This window comes from Oratosquilla oratoria, chromosome 1 (assembly GCF_046742065.1).
Source record: "Oratosquilla oratoria isolate Oo_2021 chromosome 1, ASM4674206v1, whole genome shotgun sequence".
Classification (NCBI taxonomy): Eukaryota; Metazoa; Arthropoda; class Malacostraca; order Stomatopoda; family Squillidae; genus Oratosquilla; species Oratosquilla oratoria.
Genome location: NC_134777.1, coordinates 6,815,903 through 6,830,902, shown reverse-complemented (window position 1 = coordinate 6,830,902; position 15,000 = coordinate 6,815,903).

The window sequence follows — 15,000 nt, the reverse complement described above, 5'->3', positions numbered from 1 at the left end:
GGAGTCCCGACAGGATCCATCTAGAGGACCCTTTCTAGAGGTCCTTTATCACGTCGGGAGGAAGTGACGGGCGCGTCTATGAAAGCGAAGCTCCTGCCGCCGATCCTCTCTCACCCGCTTTCCCTTGTCTTTCGTCTTTTTCTCACTCTTGTTTCGATATTTTTTCCCGTTTTCTTTCTATATCTCTGTCGCTTTCTATCTCTCTGTCTATCTGTCTCTTTCTCTCTGTCTCTGTCTATCTACCTCTCTATCTCTGTCTATCTACCTCTCTGTCTATCTACCTCTCTCTGTCTATCTACCTCTCCGTTTGTCTACCTCTCTGTCTATCTACCTCGCTCTCTGTCTCTATCTCTCTCTGTTCATCTCTCTCTCTTTCTCTTAATTTTTACTCTCTGTCTGTCTGTCTGTCTGTCTGTCTGTCTGTCTGTCTATCTGTCTGTCTCTCTTTCTCTCTCTCTGAGTGTGTGTGTGTGTGTGTGTGTGTGTGTGTGTGTGTGTGTGTGTGTGTGTGTGCGTGTGTGTATGTCTGTCTGTCTGTCTGTCTCTCTCTCTCTCTCTCTCTCTCTCTCTCTCTCTCTCTCTCTCTCTCTCTATATATATATATATATATATATATATATATATATATATATATATATATATATATATGTATATATATATATATATAAAAATATATATATATATGTATATATTTCTTCTTTTCTCAGCACTTTTAGAAGACATCCCCTAGTGTCACCACGAGCGTAAGGGAAACGATCATCAGTTCCTCGAGCAGGAGTGGGAGTGGCAGAACCTTTCTTCTACCGGATGCGGGCCATCGGTGTCCCTCCTGTGGCCCAGTGAATCTAGAGTGGCCACACTCTGCCAATCAAACTGGAAAAATAAGCTAGATGTTTGAATCAAGGAAAGCGAATGGACCATAAATGCCAACCCAAATTTTGTGGTCAACTTGTCAAACAAATCATTAAGCGAAGGTACCAAATGGGCTCTGGATTATGGTCTTGGTTTTGTTGTTTCCAAACAGTTGGACAGTGTAAGTTCTGTTCAAGGTTTTTGTAACCTTGAAAAGTTTGGAGACGTACCCAGCGAACATATTACATACGTATATACATATACATCCATCTCCATCTCCATCTCAAACATGCATCGTTTTAAACTCAAAGTCAACCACACTGAACCTAACTCATAACTCATAGATTTTCGCAATCAAAATACAAGAGTAATGATAAGAACATCAGATTACTTTACAAAATATAGCCAATAATTGTTCAGAAAACCTCGACATAACATTCACGAAGCAAACATAAGAAATGTTAAGTTATCACATAGTGAGACGAAACAAAAGTGAATAAACAAACAAACAAATAAATAAATAAATAAATAGATATACAAACTTGTGTTCCAACAGTTAATACAAATATATGATAACAAGCAGGCTAGTAAATTTTATGTAACATTAGGATTGGTGTTAGATATTTCTCAGAGAGAGCAAAAACAATTCTAGATACATATTCTTATGTAAATAGATAGGTCAATCCATTCAACAACATGGAATTACATGTGTGAGCATAATTTCATATGAGAACCATTTTGGCCGTTGACCCGTGTAATCGATCCTTTTGTACGTTCAATGTAGCAAGATGATAGCTAGCGTGACTCACGGTCAGAGGTACCTGCGATCGAAGCTTGCGATGGCCGGGCTTGATTATTTGAGTTACATTGCTGCTACTAGCGATTTGTTTCAATGTATATGCAATATATATATATATATATATATATATATATATATATATATTTATATATATATATACATATATATATATATATATATATATATATATATATAGATATATATATATATATATATTTATACACACATATTAACCACCACAATGCACTTTAATTCTACGCCATCAACATTGGGAGACCCAATGGAAGCCACAAGCAGAAATTGAAATGCGGTACTGCCGAGGACTCGAACTCAGGTATCACATGACATGTGGCGCAGTGGCTTTCCAACTACGCTGTCTCCCGATGTTGATGGCTTAGAATTAAAGTGCATTGTGGTTGTTAAAATGTATCTCTAATCACTGGGACCCATTCAGTGTTGTACAATATATATATATATATTATAATATATATATATATATATATATATATCTATGTATGTATGTATATTTATGTATGTATGTATGTATATATACACAATATCAGAGGTCGATTATATCATCATATCGAACTAATAGTTCAGCCCTGAAGCACTTACTGTGCTCATACTATCCCACTTTGAATTGGTCCACCAAAAGTTTATTCCGAATGATTTACGAAAATAATCTAAAAACCAACATTCTTAAAACAAAGCCCTCTAAAAGTCTGGCGTATGCACGACCTATGGCTTGAAGCTCTTTAGTTCAAGTTCAGTTCCTTTCAAGTGAACTTCAGTTTCAGAGGGTACCTCGTTCGCCCTTGCTGCTTCCACGAAATCTGTCTCTGTGATATCTGTAAGGTGAAGATTAGGAAGATTGATCGGAAACAGGTTCAAAGCTTATAGAAAAATATCATGCTAATGCGGAATAAAAAACATTTGAAAATATTCGCTGTGCTACTGTTGCAAAACTGGTTAATAGTAAGAGAGAGAGAGAGATAGATAGATAGATAGATAGATAGATATAGATAGATAGAGAGAGAGAGAGAGAGAGAGAGAGAGAGAGAGAGAGAGAGAGAGGGAGAGAGGGAGAGAGGAAGGGTATGGAAAACAAAATTCATCTTTCAGAACCTTAACAGAGACCATCACTCATCGACTTCAAGTGTGCCATCCCATTAGGTCCTGCCACCCATTCAACCGAAGTCGATCTTGCATATAACTCCTTCATTAACGTAAAGTGGCCACAGAAGAGAGTTTCAAAGGTGAACAAGATATCCGAGAAGAAACAGACCTAAAGGAACTTAACCAGTACGAAAGGAATTGATCGAATTAGGTTGAATTTGATCTTTACCAAATGCGCGCCTGGCGTCATGCAGAGTTAGAACAAGTGTCCTTCTATACGGAAGAGGTCGAAGACGTCGAAGAGAAGGAATTCGTGTCGACCTTTATCTCGACAAAGACTTCGTCGCGCGTCCTGCTACGTTCCGGCCCCCCGGCACCTCGCCTCACCCACAAACTACCTTGACAGCCCACATCCTCTTCTCGAACAGCGTTATTTATCGCTCTGAGCTCACCCTCAAGCCCACCCTCCAGCTCGCCCTCGAGGTCGTCTTCGTACTCGCCCTCAAGCTACCTCACCCTTAACCTTGTCTTCACACTCCACGCTCTTCAGTACTTCATCTCAATGACGCCTCGTGAGGGTTCCTTGCTAGGATGAAACGAAACAATTGTGTTTAGGTACTTGAGGAAATAGGGCACTGATTGAACAAAACCGCGTTTTGCACTCAGAATAAATCTCGGACCCTTCCATAGACCTCTCAGTGGAAAGATTTTCGTATAGATCTTACCAGCGTAAGTAAATAAAGCAAGTAAAGCAGTGGGCGAGATGCAGGAATGACCCGTCATCCAGGAGGTGCCAAGATAAGAGGGTGGAGGGGAGTGGAGTGTGATAGGGATGGAATGGGTGGGAGTGGTTTCTATGCCTTTTTCTTTTTGACTACCCCCGTGTAAGGAGGAAAAAGCCTTTGGTATATGTATGTATGTATGCATCAATAATACATTTCTGATAAAATACTTTAAAAAGTTCAAAACGGGCGCGGTCCGTCGACACGAAACGGACACTATTTAATAGAAAATAAGAAGGCACAGAAGCATACTAAGGTAACTCTTATTGTTAAGTTGATGACGTATATACAAATCATAACGTACATACACACAAACGAACTCAAACTGAAGACATCTACATGAGACAAGTCTGTTTACAAGAATATTTGGCAAAGTTACACAGTCACCTTAGCGCAAATAACAACACAAACAAGTAGGATGAAATCCCTATTCACTGGCTGTTAGCCCTCTCTGCGTGAAAAGGTGGTGAGGATATAAGGGAAGCCTTATATAGAGATCTTGAGCCCATTACAGAGAACACTGTATCTACAGGTGGAAGGGTGGGGGTGTTGATGGGCTTTGAAGACACGTAGCCAAAAGATTCCACTCCTAGGCGTATGAAAAGTATAAAGTATATATGTTGGGTAACACTGATAACTTTTATCAGATAATCAGAATGTAGCTCCTGGATCTATTTGTTTATTTATTTATCTACTTATGTATTGATTATTTTTTCTATTAACTAATTAATTAGTAATTTTGTTTATTTATTGATTGATTAATTTGCGTACTTATTTATCTATTTAATTGTTTATTTGTTTATCTATTTATTTATTTACATATTTATTCATTTATTAATTTAATTTATTCATTTATTTATTTATTTATTTATTTACTTATCTATTTATTTGTTTATTTATTTATTTATTTGTTTTATGTCTATCACCTTTTTATTTATTTATCATTATTTTTATTTATTAATTTTTTAGTTTTGAGTAATGGCATCATGGTTGGGAAGATGGAGAACTATTTAGAGAAAAATTACCCTCCAAGCCAATTTGGAGACGCATTTAGAAAACCTTATCGAAGTAGAATAGATAATTTAGTTATAATTACACATTCTGTTAACCCTATAGTTGATATCTGGACTTGAATATTTCCCTAACGATAGACGGACAACACTATTTAGCTCTGGTATGTTGGGTGCCCGTGGAATAGGCTTAACGGTGTATGACCCTCATCCTAGAAAGACAAATTAGAATTAGATTAGTTAATCAATGACGCCCTCATCCTCTACCCCTTGATGGTCATCGCTCGAACTTTGTTACACGTACACACACACACGTACACACACACACACACACACACACACACACACACACACACACACACACACACACACACACACACACACACACACACACATACACACACACACACACACACACACATTCACACACACACGCAAAATCTCTCTCTCTCTCTCTCTCTCTCTCTCTCACACACACACACACACACACACACACACACACACACACACACACACACACACACACACACACACACACACACACACACACACACACACACACAAAGGTATATATATATATATATATATATATATATATATATATATATATATATATATACATATATATATATATGTATATATATATATATATATAAATATATATACATATATATATATATGAATATATACACACACACATATATATATATATATATATACATATACATATATATATATATATATATATATATATATATATTCATATTATATATACACACAAACAAGTACACACAAGCACACACACGTCTGCGTCTGTGTGTATGTGTGTGTGTGTGTGTGTGCACGCGCGTGTGTTTGTGTGCGTGCGTGTGTATGTATGTGTGTATGTGTTTGTGTGTGTGTGTGCGTGCGTGTGTGTGTGTGTGTGTGTGTGTGTGTGTGTGTGTGTGTGTGTGTGTGTGTGTCTGTGTGTGTGTGTGTGTGTGTGTGTGTGTGTCTGTGTGTGTGTTTGTGTGTGCGTGTGTGTGTGTGTGTGTGTGTGTGTGTGTGTGTGTGTGTGTGTGTGTGTGTGTGTGTGTGTGTGTGTGTGTGTGTGTGTGTGTGTGTACATGCGGACACGTGTTTATAAACGTGCGCTTATACGATAACTAAGGACCCAAGTACATATATTAGAATAGATGTATGCATATGCGCGCGCACGCTTTCATCACTGCGCGATTATGTCAGACGCGGGGGGGGGGGGTTGGCCGCTTACGCCATCGTGCAGAACCCAGTCCCCCTCCCCCCTCCCCCCTCTCCCCTCCCCTCTCTCCCCCCTCCCTCCCCCCTCCCCTCTCTCCCCCGCCTCGCCTTATCTGGAGTTCCGTGCCAAGGCGACTCATTGCACGCGCCGCTCAGCGGACGCGTGCCTCGAGATGACCTAAGGTGCCACAGAAAACGGGTCCGTTTAGCACAGCTGGGCGCGTTACTGCCAGACACGTAGTGCGTTAGTAACGCAGTAACGCTTTCGGAAACGCAGTTGCCCAGCTCTGATTGTTTTATGTTTTAGAATAGGGAGTATTAAAGTTGTAGTTTAAATATCGTTTCATTGAAAATATTCGTAAGAAGTAAATACTTCTCTATTTATTTATTTATTTTTCATCAAAATCAGTCAAAGGGAAATTAAAATCGGTAACGCATTGCGGTAATGCATCCTAGATTTTTCGGTAACGCATTGACGGTAACGCACTATCTGTCCGGCGGTAACGCGCCCAGCTCTGCCGTTTATGTATAGATAGTGAATATGGTTGGGGGAGATGACTGTGTCCTTTTAGGGCGAGAAGCGAGGAGGTGCAAGGTAGATCCATCGTTGTGTTATAGAGTACCATGATGACGCAGTACCCTTGGGTTTGTTAGTTCCAAGACGATATGCGTGTACTAGGCAGTTCCAGACAGCCACAGACATCATTCGGCGCTTCCAGGTAGAGGTTTAAGATATGTCGTTCGTTTAGGTTAACTAACCGTTTACGCATTTACTTGAACTAACGGTGGTATTCTTAAAAAAATCTTTCCCTTACAAGGATTTATATAAGATTTATATAAGGAAAGATTTATAATTTTTTTTTTTTTAAAGAATACCACCGTAAGATTTTTACGGTGGTATTCTTAAGAAAAAATCTTTCCCTTCCAAGGATTTGTATAAGGAAAGATTTATATAAGGAAATATATTTTTTAAGAATATCACCGTGAATAGATTACTTTTCGGATCGACTTAGGAACGTTTATCCGAATAGGAGCATAGCATTGTAAATACATCCGTTTACAACTGTAATGCAGTGTTGTTGTTTTCTGGTATGAATGGATGAACGATGCTGGGAGGGCAGGTGCATTTCGTCGAAAGCAAAAAGAAAAGAAAAAAAAAAGATAGATAAATAGATAATGAAATGAAATAAAAGAAAAAATAAATAGATGATGATGATGATTAATAATAATAACAAGATAATAATAATAATAATGATAATAATAATAATAATAATAATAATAATAATAATAATAATAATAATAATAATAATAATAATAATATGATAATAATAATATAATAATAATAATAATTAATTGATGATGATGATGATGATGATGGCGATGGCGATGGCGATGGCGATGGCGATGGCGATGGCGATGAAGATAGATAAATAAATGAATAAGTAAATGAAAATAATAGGGTTAGACTAGAGCAGTGGAGCTTAACCCTTTTTGGCCGCGACCCAAAATCTTGTTCAGATCAACCATGGTGACCCTTACCTTCATAAAACCTTTTATTTGAATTATAGAACACTTGCGCTTGTGAAACGTGTAACAGAAACAAAAATCATATGAAGATATCTTTATCAATGCAAGTAGTTCATCAATATAATATTGGGAAAATAAAAAGTCCACAAGTCCTTGGTGATCCATTCAAATGGCTTGGCAATCCAAGGACTAGGACCCAAGAACCACTGAACTAAGGATTGGTGTGGACGTCCCAGCAAACGGCGAGCAAGAAGATCCACTCCTAATCTATGCCCAACCCAGTGACGGCCATCAGGGAATCAGAGATGACATTAATCAAATACCAGAGACAAAACAGGAGTGACTGGCTATACCGTGCTAGGGGCAGGACCACGGTAACAACATTCTTCCTCCTTCTCCTCCTCCCACTCTTCCTCCTCCTCCTCCTCTTCCTCCCACTCTTCCTCCTCTTCTTCCTCCTCCTCCTCTTCTTCCTCTTCCTCCTCTTCCTCCTCTTCTTCCCACTCTTCCTCCTGCACCTCCTCATTTTTCTCCTTTTCTTTCTTCTATTTCCTCCCTCCTCTTCTTTTCCTCTTCCTCTTCATCCTCATCCTCCTCTTTCTCCTTTTCCACCTCCTACTATATTTTTCATCTGTACCTAATGCTCTCTCCCTTTACCAACACGTGTGTGGCATGTTGTTGAAACCTACAAAAGCATTCAGCGTTGAGAAAAAACAAAACAAAACAAAAAAACAGAATCTTATCAACACTGATCGAACGTGCTCGGTCAATAGGGGACTGTTTTTGCCAACCAGACCAAACCATCAAATCCATCGACACATGTACTATACTTACGGGCAATGTGTTACCGGATGATAGTAAGCAATGTTCAAGAAAATAAATATCTACACCTACAACGTAAGATCCCTCTCAGAGGACCATTGTCTGGAGAGTTTAGTGGAAAAACTGGAGAACATCATGTGGGACATCGTAGGACTGAGTGAAGTGCGAAGGGAGGAAGAAAAGTTGAGGAAGCTTTAAGACAGTCACCTACTAGAGAGGCAATGCAAAAGGAAGATGCAGTGGAGTAGAAATTTTGATAAATCCAGAGGTTGCTGGTAACGTAGTGAAATTCAATGGTATATCAGATAAGGTAGCTTAGACTATGATAAGACTATATAAAATGTACACTCTAGAAATAATTCAAGATTATGCACAAACTCCACAAAGTTCAGACGATGAAATTGAGTTCCTCCATGATAATTTATGTCAGGAAATGGATATGAAAATACTAATTACATGCTAGTAATGGGAGACATTAATGCTAAAATGGGGAAAAATGAAGAAGGGAGAAAAATGACACAGGCGAGATGCTGGTTAGTTCTGCAGAAAAACTACATATACCAAAGGCTTTTTCCTCCTTACAAGGGAGGTAGCCAAAAAAACAAAGGCATAGAAACCTCTCCCACCCATTCTATCCCCTACATACTCCACTCCCCTCTACCCTCTTCCTCCCCTCTTATCTTGGCACCTCCTGGGTCAGAGGCAGAAAAACTACAACATTTAAATAATAAATACTTTCTTCCAGAAACGTGTAGGTTGTAAATGAACCTGAAAAAATCAAACAGAACAACAAAAACGTAAATAGACTTTACATTAGGAAATGAGAGCAACAACGTTGATTCAACAATTTTCCTCTTGAAGTCAGTGACGACCTTTCTTAGTCATATCTAATGGGACACTTGTGTACATTTATCCTTGTCTTCAGATCTCTCCCTGTTTGGACAGTGTAAACTAAATAATAATCTTCGAATGGTAGCACGTAAACTTCTGGGTAGTGTTCTTTCAACCGCTGGTGTACATTAACAGATCTTTTGTTGATGGTGTTAGGATAATTATGCACTATGTAGATTTGTTCTTTGGGAAAAAAGTATATATATATATATATATATATATATATATATATTTGTGTGTGTGTGTGTGTGTGTGTGTGTGTGTGTGTGTGTGCGTGTGTGTGTGTGTATGTGTGTGTGTGTGTGTGTGTGTGTGTGTGTGTGTGTGTGTGTGTGTGTGTGTGTGTGTGTGTGTGTGTGTGTGTGTGTGTGTGTGTGTGTGTGTGTGTGTGTGCGTGTGTGTGTGTGTGTGTTTATGTGTGTGTGTGTGTGTGTATGCGTGTGTGCGTGTGTTTATGTGTGTGTGTGTGTGTGTGTGTGTGTGTGTGTGTTGGGGAGTTTGTGTGTGTTTTTGTGTGTGTGTGTGTGTGTGTGTGTGTGTGTGTGTGTGTGTGTGTGCGTGTGTTTATGTGTGTGTGTGTGTGTGTGTGTGTGTGTGTGTGTGTGTGTGTGTGCGTGTGTTTATGTGTGTGTGTGTGTGTGTGTGTGTGTGTGTGTGTGTGTGTGTGTTTATGTGTGTGTTTATATATTTATATACATATGTGTGTGTGTGTGTGTGTGTGTGTGTGTGTGTGTGTGTGTGTGTGTGTGTGTGTGTGTGTGTGTATGTGTGTGTGTGTGTGTGTGTGTGTGTGTGTGTGTGTGTGTGTGTGTGTGTGTGTGTGTGTGTTTATATGTGTGTGCATGTGTGTGTGTTTATGTGTGTGTGTGTGTGTGTGTGTGTGTGTAGGTGTACATGCAGTGTGTGTACATATGTGTATTTATGTGCATGTGTGAGTGTGTACGTGAACGCGCGCAATTCCACAAATCTTATCACGGCTTCTAGCAGTCCCCCCGGTCACCCTGTCCCTAGGACCTCCACGGCTCGTCCGTCCGTCTTCCACACATGGATGTGATTATAATGACGTCAGGAGCCGGAGCTCTCTTCAGACTCTTAGCTCGCCCCAAACACTCTCTGGCTTTTCATTTACTGCATACTTCCTCGTCCTCTCCTATATTGCCACATCCATTACACCAAAAGTAGACGAGTCTACGTTTTCTTAATATTTGTCTTGATGTGTATATAATGTGCGAGCGGTTAGTGTCTTGACCTCTTACAAGTCTGAGAATGAGCTCAATTTGTGGGCGAAAGTTTTATTAATGCAGCAAGGGGTTACTGTCCTCCTAGAAAACACACACACACACACACACACACACACACACACACACACACACACACACACACACACACACACACACACACACACACACACATTTGTATATATATACTCACACACACACGTACACACAAACGCATAGAAATACAACATAAATGAGTAAATAAATAATGATAAATAGATAAATAAATAAGTAAATAAATAGATGAATAGAAACGTTTCTGGATAAGCAAATAAACGGACAAGTACATTATTTATAGAAACGAATAAACGCATTAAATCATAAATAAAGAAAAGATAGGTATCACCCATTTTTACATTACGAAGAAAACGAAAAAACGTAGAGACTGAACAACTTCACACCAGGCTTAATGACCCCCTTATGGGTCGATAAAAAAAAAATCTTCTTACTATTTACTTCTTGTTCCCTATGCTCGACACAAATCTCTCGTGACTGCCGACGAGGCTCGTCTATCCCCTCTCATCTCTTCTCTCTTAAGTTACCATTACTCCTGTTACCCCAATTACCAAGACCACAACCACCACCACAACCACCATCTCCACTACCAACACTTCCACCTCCTCCTCCTCCTCCTCCTCCTCCTCCTCCTCCTCCTCCTCCTCCTCCTCCTCTTCCTCTTCCTCCTCCTTTCTTCTTTGTTTCCGGACACATCGGCTCCCCTCGCTTTCCGGAAATCCCTCTTTGGGCTCCCGGTCCCCTCGTGCCAATGTGACGCCCCCAGACTCGCACCTCTCTCCTTCCGGAAGAAAGGCCTACACCCCTCCTCCACTTCCTTCTCCTCCTCCTCCTCCTCTTCCTACTCCTCCCCTACTCCTCCTCCTTATCTACTCCTCCTCCTCATCTACTCCTCCTCCTCCTTCTCATCTACTCCTACTCCTCCCCCCTTCTCCTCCTCCTCCTTCTCCTCCCCTTTCTTCTCCTCCTCCTTCTCCTCCCCCTCCCCTTTTTCTCCTCCTCCTCCTCCTCCACTTCCTTCTCCTCCCCCTCCCCTTTTCCTCCTCCTCCTCCTCCTCCTCCACTTCCTCCTCCTCCTTCCCCTTTTCCTCCTCCTTTCGTCCTTACCCTCCTTATTTTCCAACTTCTCCCTCTATTCCTCTTCCTTCTCCTGTTCATGCACATTTTCTTTCTCCTCCTTTTTCTTTTCCTCCTCCTCCTCCTCCTCTTTCTCCTCCTCTTTCTCCTCCTCCTCCTCCTCCTCCTCCTCTTTCTCCTCCTTCTCCTCCTCCTCCTCCTCCTCCTCCTCCTCCTTCTCCTTCTCCTCCTACTCTTCCTCCACTTCCTCATCCTCCTTCCCCTTTTCCTCCTCCTTTCCTCCTTATCTTCCTCATTTTCCAACTTCTCCCTCTCCTCCTCTTCCTCCTCATCTTCATCCCCATTTTCAATCTCCTCTGCGTTTTTATTCTCCTCATTCCCTCAACTTCTCCTTCTTCTCCTCCTCTTCCTCCTTTTCTTACGCCTCTTCCTATTCCTTCTCCTCTTCCTCTTCTTCCTCCTCTTCTTTTTTGCCCTTCTCCTTCTACTCCTCCTCCTCTTCCTCCTCCTCTTCCTCCTTCTCCTCTTCATTCTTCTCCTCCACCTCTTCCTCCTCATATCCTCCTTTTCTTACGCCTCTTCCTCCCCCTCTTCCTATCCCTTCTCCTCTTCCTCTTCTTCCTCCTCTTCTTTTTTGCCCTTCTCCTTCTACTCCTCCTCCTCTTCATTCTTCTCCTCCACCTCTTCCTCCTCATATCCTCCTTTTATAAGGCCTCTTCCTCCCCCTCTTCCTATTCCTTCTCCTCTTCCTCTTCTTCCTCCTCTTCCTTTTTTGTCCTTCTCCTTCTACTCCTCCTCCTCCTCTTCATTCTTCTCCTCCACCTCTTCCTCCTCATATCCTCCTTTTCTTACGCCTCTTCCTCCCCCTCTTCCTATTCCTTCTCCTCTTCCTCTTCTTCCTCCTCTTCCTTTATTGTCCTCCTTCTACTCCTCCTCCTCCTCCTCTTCTTCTTCATTCTTCTCCTTCACCTCTTTCTTCATTCTTCTCCTCCATCTCTTCCTCCTCATATCCTCCTTTATCTCAGCCTTAGCGGCAAGAGATTGTTCAAAAGAATATAAATATTGATAAACTACAGTCCATAACGCCCAATCCTCCTCCTACTCCTTTACTCCTCATTTTCTTTCGTTCCATCCTCCTCTTACTCCTTCAACTTTATCCTCCTCCTTTCTTCCTCCTTTCTCGTCCTCCTCCTTGTATTTCTCCATTCTCCTCCTAGTATTTCTCCCTCCTCCTCCTCGTCCCTCTTCTCCTATTATTTTTCCTTCTCCTCCTCCTCCTCGTCTTTCTTCTCCTCCTAGTATTTCTCCCTCCTCCTCCTCCTCGTCTCTCTTTCTCCTCCTAGCATTTCTCCCCTCTCCTCTTCGTCTTTCTTTCTCTTCCTAGTATTTCTCCCTCCTCCTCCTCCTCCTCCTCCTCCTCGTCTCTCTTCTCCTCCTAGTATTTCTCCCTCCTCCTCCTCGTCTCTCTTCTCCTAGTATTTCTCCCTCCTCCTCCTCTTCCTCCTCCTCCTCCTCGTCTTTCTTCTTCTCCTAGTATTTTTCCCTCCTCCTCCTCCTCCTCCTCCTCGTCTCTCTTCTCCTCCTAGTATTACTCCCTCCTCCTCCTGCTCCTCCTCCTCGTCTCTCTCCTCCTATTAGTATCACTCCCTCCTCTTCCTCCTCGTCGTCTCTCTTCTCCTCCTCCTAGTATTACTCCCTCCTCCTCCTCCTCCTCCTCCTCGTCTCTCTTCTCCTCCTAGTATTACTCCCTCCTCCTCCTCTTACTACTACTCCTCCTCCCACTCCTCCTCCTACTCCTCCTCCTACTCCTCCTACTCCTCCTCCTACTCCTCGTCTCTCTTCTCCTCCTCCTCCTCCTCCTCCTCGTCTCTCTCCTCCTCCTCCTCTTCCTCCTCCTCCTTGTCCTCCCAACACTGAAACTCAAAACTCCGCCCAGTCGCTCTTTGTCCCTCTGACCTCAGGTGGCTTCGCTTACAAGATCCTTTCCCCTCCCTCTCTCTCTCTCCTCCTCCCCTTCCCCTTCCCCCTCTTCTCCTCCCCGTCCACCAGCGCCAGTCACTTTCAATTTCGCATCTCGGTTGATGGTCTCAACTTACCACGACAACCTTGAACGATTTTTCTTTAGCTTCGAAAATGTTCCTATGGTGGATACATTTGGTATTTATTGTTCATTATTTGTTATATCTATGTACCTATTTATTTGTTTATTTATCTATCTATATATTCATTCATATATTCGTTTATGTCTTTAGAAGCTCTGCCAAGGGATTCGAACCCTGACCTGTGCGTGGATAATCACGTAGCCAAGACGCTAGCGACTGAGCTATGTACGATGGTGCAAAAGGACTGTACAAGTCCCCGACCACACTCTACATAGCTACAGAATATTTAGTCTCATTTTCATCGATTTCCCATTTAGGCAAGCCCTCCGACAAGTTGTGTATGTTTATCTGTTCATTTTCTATTTATTTACTATTTATTTGTTCATCTCTTCATTTATCTATATCAATTCATCGATTTATTCATTTATTCACTTATCTATATCAATTGATCGATTTATTTATTTGTTCATTTATTCATTTATTTATCTATTTATTCATCTGTTATTACTTTTTTCTGAGAATCAGGGCTTGTGTTCGTTCTGTTGGGAACACACTCTCCTGACGTGTGATGTATGGGAAATAGTATATAACATCCTGGCAGAAACTCGAATTCAAGTAGGAATGTCGCCTGAAATGGTTCAACGAGGTCTTTGAATCCATGACATAATCCCATAGGGTCATAATCCCACTGGTCATTATTCCACGTCCAAAGTCCCATTGGTCAAAATCCCACACAATGTGGGTCAAAATCCCACACACTGTTAGTTAAAATCCCACATAATGTTGGTCAAAATCCTACACCTAACCAATCCTAACTTAACCTAACTTAACCTAACCTAACCTAACCAATCCTAAACTAACCTATCCTAACCTAACCTAACCAATCCTAACCTAACCTAACTTAACCTAGCTTAACCCAACCCAACTTAACCTAACCTAACCTAACCTAATCTAGCCTAACGTAACGTAACCTAACGTAACCTAACCTAACCTAACCTAACCTAACCTAAAGTTATACCAAATTATCAATTGTGATTCTTACTTGCAAAGCATCGTGACTGAAACAAGGAAAAAAACAACAACAAGAAAATCGAAGAGCGTAACGTTGACAAAAAAAAAAAAAAAAAACTCGAGAACATCCAGAAGCAACAATGAACGCCTTCACCACGAGATCAAGCTTCCAGCTGAATGAAATCCTTTGGCGTTACCCACACGAGAGCTTATAAGGTGCGTCACTCCAGTAAAGAGATGAGAGAAATTCGAGTAACAAGTGCCCCTTCTATGTTAAGAAGACAGTGAAAAAATATTTAGTTCTCTTAGGGACTTTTTTTTTTTTTAATTTATCGTATAATTCCAACCAAAAAACTGTACGTCTTAAATCATGCCACTCTCTGTCTGTCTGTCTGTCTGTTTCTCTCTCTCTCTCTCTCTTTATATATATATATAATATATATATATATATATATATATATATATATCCTTCCCTCT